Source organism: Brassica oleracea, chromosome C1, assembly GCF_000695525.1.
Source record: "Brassica oleracea var. oleracea cultivar TO1000 chromosome C1, BOL, whole genome shotgun sequence".
Taxonomy (NCBI): Eukaryota; Viridiplantae; Streptophyta; class Magnoliopsida; order Brassicales; family Brassicaceae; genus Brassica; species Brassica oleracea.
Window position 1 is genome coordinate 33,290,639 of NC_027748.1, and position 6,422 is coordinate 33,297,060.

The window sequence follows — 6,422 nt, forward strand, 5'->3', positions numbered from 1 at the left end:
ACTCTTTTTTGTCTGTTTTTCCAATTGATTCATAATTGGACAGAGACAGAAAGATATGATCATCAGCTAAATCAGACCCTCTTATCACAGTTTCATCTGAGATAGCCATCTTGTATGGATGGCGTGTTGTTCGATATTTGCCACCAGCTGGATTCATTTGTACATTTTCAATTACTCCCCATTTTCCTAATGGTAATGCACGTTGAAATTTGGCCATGTGTGTTCTTTTGCAAGAGGCCTGGATTTTGTTTCCCAAACAAAAAACATTGGTAATACTAATTTAGATAGTTAAAGCAGTAACTCTCAATATAAAAAACATATAGAAATGATAATTTACCCATTGGTCTGCTAAAACCATCTCAAAGGTATCTCCAAAAGGTGTGTTCTGCCTCCATAAATGTAAGCACTTAACTTGAACTCGCCACTTATTTTTGAATGGTCTGAGTTTTGTGAGAGGATGAAAAGTAGCAAGGGTCGACATTTTAAGAGGAATTGAGTCGAATGATTTGGTTTTCACGTAATGGGGAAACAAATATATATAGATAGTGAGTAAAGTTAGGGTTAACGCCAAAAACCAATAAAGATGTTGGTAGTTGTGATTTTTTATCATTAATAGAGAATATGCGGATCGATTTTGTTCCCAAAATTGTTTTGCTTGTTATGGAATTACCGTAATCACGGGGTTGTAGATTTTTAATGAGTTGATACTAAACGTGATCGGCAAGATTACAATAACTTAAAAATCTTTTTGTATTTGATTGACATCGCTATTGTTATGGAAAATGCTTAAAAATAGGGATATATTTGGGCAAGTATATTCGTTTAGTATATTATTGACTTGTTAAAGTTAAATTTGGTTTTTAATCACATGAGTTTAATTAATAATGATATAACTTATGATCTAGATATTGATATTGTCAGGATCAATGCGTGGACAATGACATGGAGTTGTAGCGATCAAAATTTGGGTTTTGGTTCTGCATACCAAGATAAACCGAGGTATCATATAAACCGATATTAGATGTTTAAGTGTAATTCTGGAAAGCTATGTAGGAGTGTCTCTATTGACTCTATAGATTCAGTAGACAAAGATGAACTAAGGTAGTATCACAATTGAATTCGATGTTGTATGTTTTAGAATTTAGAATGACAATAACGATGATTAAGATGGTTTTGAAATGTTCTGGTTTACTAGTTTTTTAATTATATCTGTTAGTGACTATTTTAAATGATTGGTAGGATAGTGGTATGATGTTAATTATAATTGGATTGTCATTGGATGGTTTACTAATACAGAAAACGATGGTCTTGGTTTATTAAATAAATGAATACGCTGAGTTTTAACCCCAATGGCATAGAGTGTTAATTTTTGTGGAAAAGTCACGGCTATGTACAAAGTGTACTTCAGTCTTAATAGTTTAGATTTTTAAACTTGCTGATTGAGAGTTTTCTCAGTCTCCATCTTTTTTTTTTCAAAAGACCAACCCATATTTTTATTAACAAATATATAATGGTACAGATTTCTGTCATAACACAATGTATATATCAACTCTATTGCTCGATTTGCAGAACTTATGAGCCATTTTTTTTCTCATCCAAATGGTGGAAACAATCATCTTACAGTTTCATCCCGTTACCACCTCAAAAACGGCGAAATAATCATATTTGATTAGATGTAACTCTAATAAGCATCATCCTTAAAAATAATTACTTGTGATGATAATAACGTTTGAAACAGTTTTTTTTTTGTTTTGAATTTTGCTCTCATAGTAGAATTAATAGCTAAAGACTTATGTTATCTTTCATAATTTGATGGTAGGGAATCCAAACTCTAGTGAAACACACCAAACTCAAATCCCAAGAACAAAAAACAAAGCACATATACATTAACTTCAACGCTCGATTTGCAGAACTTATTATCCCTTTTTCTCATCTAAACGGTGAAAACAATCATCTTATCACCAATACCTTACTTTATTTACCAGCTTAAAGCGGCCGGAATTTTCATATCGGCCAAAAGCTTAAGATGTGACTCGAATAAGAACCATCGTTAAAAACACTTGTGATGATATAATAACCAATAATATCACTAATTATTCTTATTCAATGGTAGCGAATCCAAACTCGAGTGAAACATACCAAAATAAAATCCAAACCAAGAACAAAAGACACACAAAACATGAAAACAAAAGGATAAAAATCTCTGAGACCTAGGAGATTTGACCGCAGTCGGCGATCACCACGAGCTTGTTAGGCACGCCGCTAAGATCAGGTCGGCCGACCTCTTTCTCAATGTTCTGAATCACATCCAATCCCTCAACAACTTGGCCAAACACGACGCATTCTTGGTCGAATTCCACGATCTTCCTCAAGCAGATCATGAACTGAGATCCGTTGGTGTTTTCTCTACAATTCCACATTGTGAGGATACCTGGACCGCTGTGCGTCTTGATGAAGTTCTCGTCGTCGAAAAACCTACTTCCGTAGATACATTCGCCTCCTGGTTCCTCCCTGCCACCAATGATATTTCCTCCACACAAGGTATAATTGGGAAATACCTTGTGGAAGATTGTTCCCTTGTAGTGGAGTGGCTTACCAAACTTTCCAATGCCTTTCTCGCCCGTACAGAGGGCACGGAAGTTCTCTGCCGTCCGTGGAGTTGTGTCGGCAAAGAGCTCCATCACTATCAGACCAGCGGTTTGCCGTCCACGGTCATATCAAAGAAAACCCTAGGGTTGGCCATTTTCAAAGAGGGATCAGAGTGTTTAGGGTTTTCAGATTCACATTTCTCTTTGACGCCACCAGCAGGAGGATGATGAACATGGGCTCCGTTAACGTTAGTCCGCCATTCGCAGGTGGTACGGGTAGTCCAATAGGGTTAAAGTTGATTGTGAAGCCACCACTAGCCTGAGGATGAACACGGGATCCATTGTTGTTTAATCGGCCACCAGCCGGTGGAACGAGTTGGCCGACAGGATTAAAGTTAACTGTGAATCCACCACCAGACGGAACGTTAATTGTAAAGGCGGCTCTGTCGGTTTCATTAAATCGAAAAGTAATTTCCATGTTCTGAGATGGATCAGATAAATTTAGGGGTTTTTTCTGCTAGAAGAGGTTCGCACGTATAGGGAGAGAGGAACTAGTTCCAAGCGATTAAAAAGGGAAGAATTTAAGCAGCATCTTTATCCCGTATACCCTAATGGGTTTCTTAATTTATTTTAATAGTATTTAAGGAGTTAATTTTGGTAAGAGACATGTTTAAAAACCTTGAGATTTTTTTCCCTCCATTGCTAGTCTCTTATTTTGGGTTTCTAAAAAAAATATTAAATTTTTTTTTATTAATTTTTTTTTTACATAAAACATTACAAAAGATAACATTTTAAACATAGATTTTTAAATTAAAACATGAAAACAAATATTAGTAAGAATTATTTATCATGAAGAAGAATATTTATGTTTGCATATACGTGTAGGCCATCTACCTAGACCTACTTAAGAATTATCTTAAAATGGTACGATTTTATATCCCTTATATATTAATTGAGAAACATTTGAAAAAATATAACCTCAATTTTGTAATAATTAAAATAAACTCCTTGCTTATGTGTCAATCAATTAGATAGTTAATTAGTCATACGGGTCAGCATCACATTGAAATTGAATAACATGTTGGTCCAATTCGAGTTTTGTATCTCACTAGAAACATTTAATACCAACTATATGATATCATATGATATTAACTAAAGCAACTTGGCTATTTATTATATATTATTTCTTTAAATAAAACTTATGGAATTACCTAATATGATTATGATATATATAGTAATTAATAATTTTAAATAATGAAAATTTGCTAATAATCTGTATGCTTTCTATCATTTTTGTTTAATTCTTTACTATTAAAATAAATTACATAATTACATTAATCATATATTAAAATTTTTAGATTTTTTTGTATATGTTGTATTTTGAATTTTTCAAAACGAGTATAAATTACTAAAACTGTTAAAAGTCTCACATAAACTTTTATGATCCATGTTTAAATTTTTTTCTATAATAAGGTACAATGATAATAAAATCATATAAATAAATAATTTTATTTTATTAGGTGTTTATGTTAATATATATACTTCATATCGTTTAAATTTAATTATATATCATATACGATATATAAGATTGATTGTTTTGATTTATTTATTTTAAAATGATTGCTAATAAACAAGAGCGGTCATTTGATTAATATGTGCAAGCCAATTTATTACATAATAATTACTGATTTCTTAGTTATTTAATATATAATTATTATTTTATTATTTCATAATATGCAAAAAAATATAAAATAAGTATTTATTCTGCACAAGAAGCAGATCTTAACCTAAGTATGTATCTCTTTAATAATTTTGAATTTTAACCATTTTCTAAATCTCAGACCAAAATAAAAGAAAGAAATGATAAAAATTCAAAAATCAATATTTATATCGAGCAATAACCAAAATGACACAAAAAGAAAAAAATATCGAAGATAGATATGATTGACACGTGAACGTAAACTTCTCATACCCGTAATTAACTTTTAAATTGATAAATCATGATCTAAAACCGAGCTGGCATAGTTTCATTGTAACCAAATAGTAGGCATGAGATTCTCTGGCCTAAACGTTAGGTTTTTATGCAATAAATAATTTTTTGACCTAAAATATTTTTAAAAATGGGATCAGCTCATGAGTAAACAAATTATGTAATTAACAAAAAAAGTTTTAAAAAAATATTTAAGAGCCAAATATATTAATTCGATCAATAATATAATTTTTTTCCATACGATATTTCTTAAATAATTTTCATATAAATTTATCATGCGCAAGGCGCAGGTCTTATCTTAGTTATATATTAAAATAGAAGTCATGACTTTTTTTATGTGTGATTTTTTAAGTTGGTTAAAAAATTACTTAATTTTTTTTGTATTTACATAATAGTAATCTAACAGTATATCTAATATTTTATTTTTATATATATATAGGGTATTAGTGTTCTTTTACCTATTAAATGAAACATTTTGGTCATTTTACTCCTTGTGATCTATTTTTGTGACCAAAACTTAAAAATTGTTCTTAATTAAGAAACTGTTTATTATATTCCCTTAAAAACCCCGCTCCAAAAACCGTGGACAATGATGCATTTATCAGACTTTATACTATTGTTCCTCTAGGAGAAGTCATCTATCTCCCAACTCAATATCTTTTCCATCTGTTAAAATATTGATCGAAAGCTTGTTTTGCTTTCTTGTATGTTTCCAATTCATGCATAGTACTCCATTATGTATATATATATATATATACAGGAGGCGGTAAGAAAACTTTACAGCATATATTCATCATACTATACTTCTTCTTTTTTATCGTTTTTATAACAAAAAAAGTAACTTGAAATTCTTTTTTATAAAAAAGAAAGTTAACTTTAAAAAAATAAAATTTAAAAACCGGTTCTTAGGTTTCTTAGTTAAAAGTTAAGAGACGTATTCTTATATTCCGTTAAAAAACTCACCCTAAAAACTTCCATTAAACATGCTCGTCCTAGTCCCATTCTATTCAAAAAGACCTAAGGGATAGTAGTAAACAGTTTCCTATTAGGATCCTTAATAGTAAACTTGAAATTCTTGTTTCCTTCCATGATCGCTGAACACCCTATCGACGTCAACTGAGGAACACTCAGCACGTTCTTGATCGTCTTCTTCTCCCCTTCCTCGGTCATGATCTTGACGTCTCCTCTCCCTTACGCCATGGTGAACGATCCGTCAGCCAGCTTCACCCGAGCCCTGTGTGTTGTGTCGAGAGCAGTGAAGAACTTGAGATTCGTGGTAGTGGTGTATATCATCCACATATTCTCATCATATCTGAAATCTCCTATGGTTAGCGATAACATATCGTATTTAGCTTTGACTTCTCCTTCATCTTTCTGATTAACACCTTTTCGCCGTTTAGATTGCGAATCAAACGAGTCCTTTATCATTAGACCGATAGTTCTCCCTGAAATTTCAGTTATTGGCTCGGTTTAATGCAATTAATGAATACCGGTTAAGTATTCGGCTCGGTTACATATGCATCGTAAATCTGGTTGGTACATAAGTTTTCGAATCGGGATATGAGTGTTGAGTTAGAGTAAAAGCGTTCCGATGGTAATTTGTTTATTTTTTGTTCTATCACTATTCTTTTACTCTAACTCTATTATAGAGTAAAAATTAGAGTAAACTAGAGTTACTCTATTTTAAAATAAAAATTAGAATAAACCATTAAAGATAGTCTGAATCATACTAAGAGGAAATAAAATCTGGTTCAGTTTATATGGGTTGATCCGGTTAAGTGAAGAAACAAGAATAGTTTTGGGAATTAATACCAAGACATGGGTGATGATTGGTTCGACTGTGA

At 31.7% G+C, this 6,422-nt stretch overlaps 1 pseudogene; it reads right to left on the bottom strand.

Moving 5' to 3' along the window:
* Positions 1–2,210: 2,210 nt before the first annotated feature.
* On the bottom strand, positions 2,211–2,743 carry LOC106329275 (annotated as a pseudogene).
* Between the last annotated feature and the right edge of the window lie 3,679 nt (positions 2,744–6,422).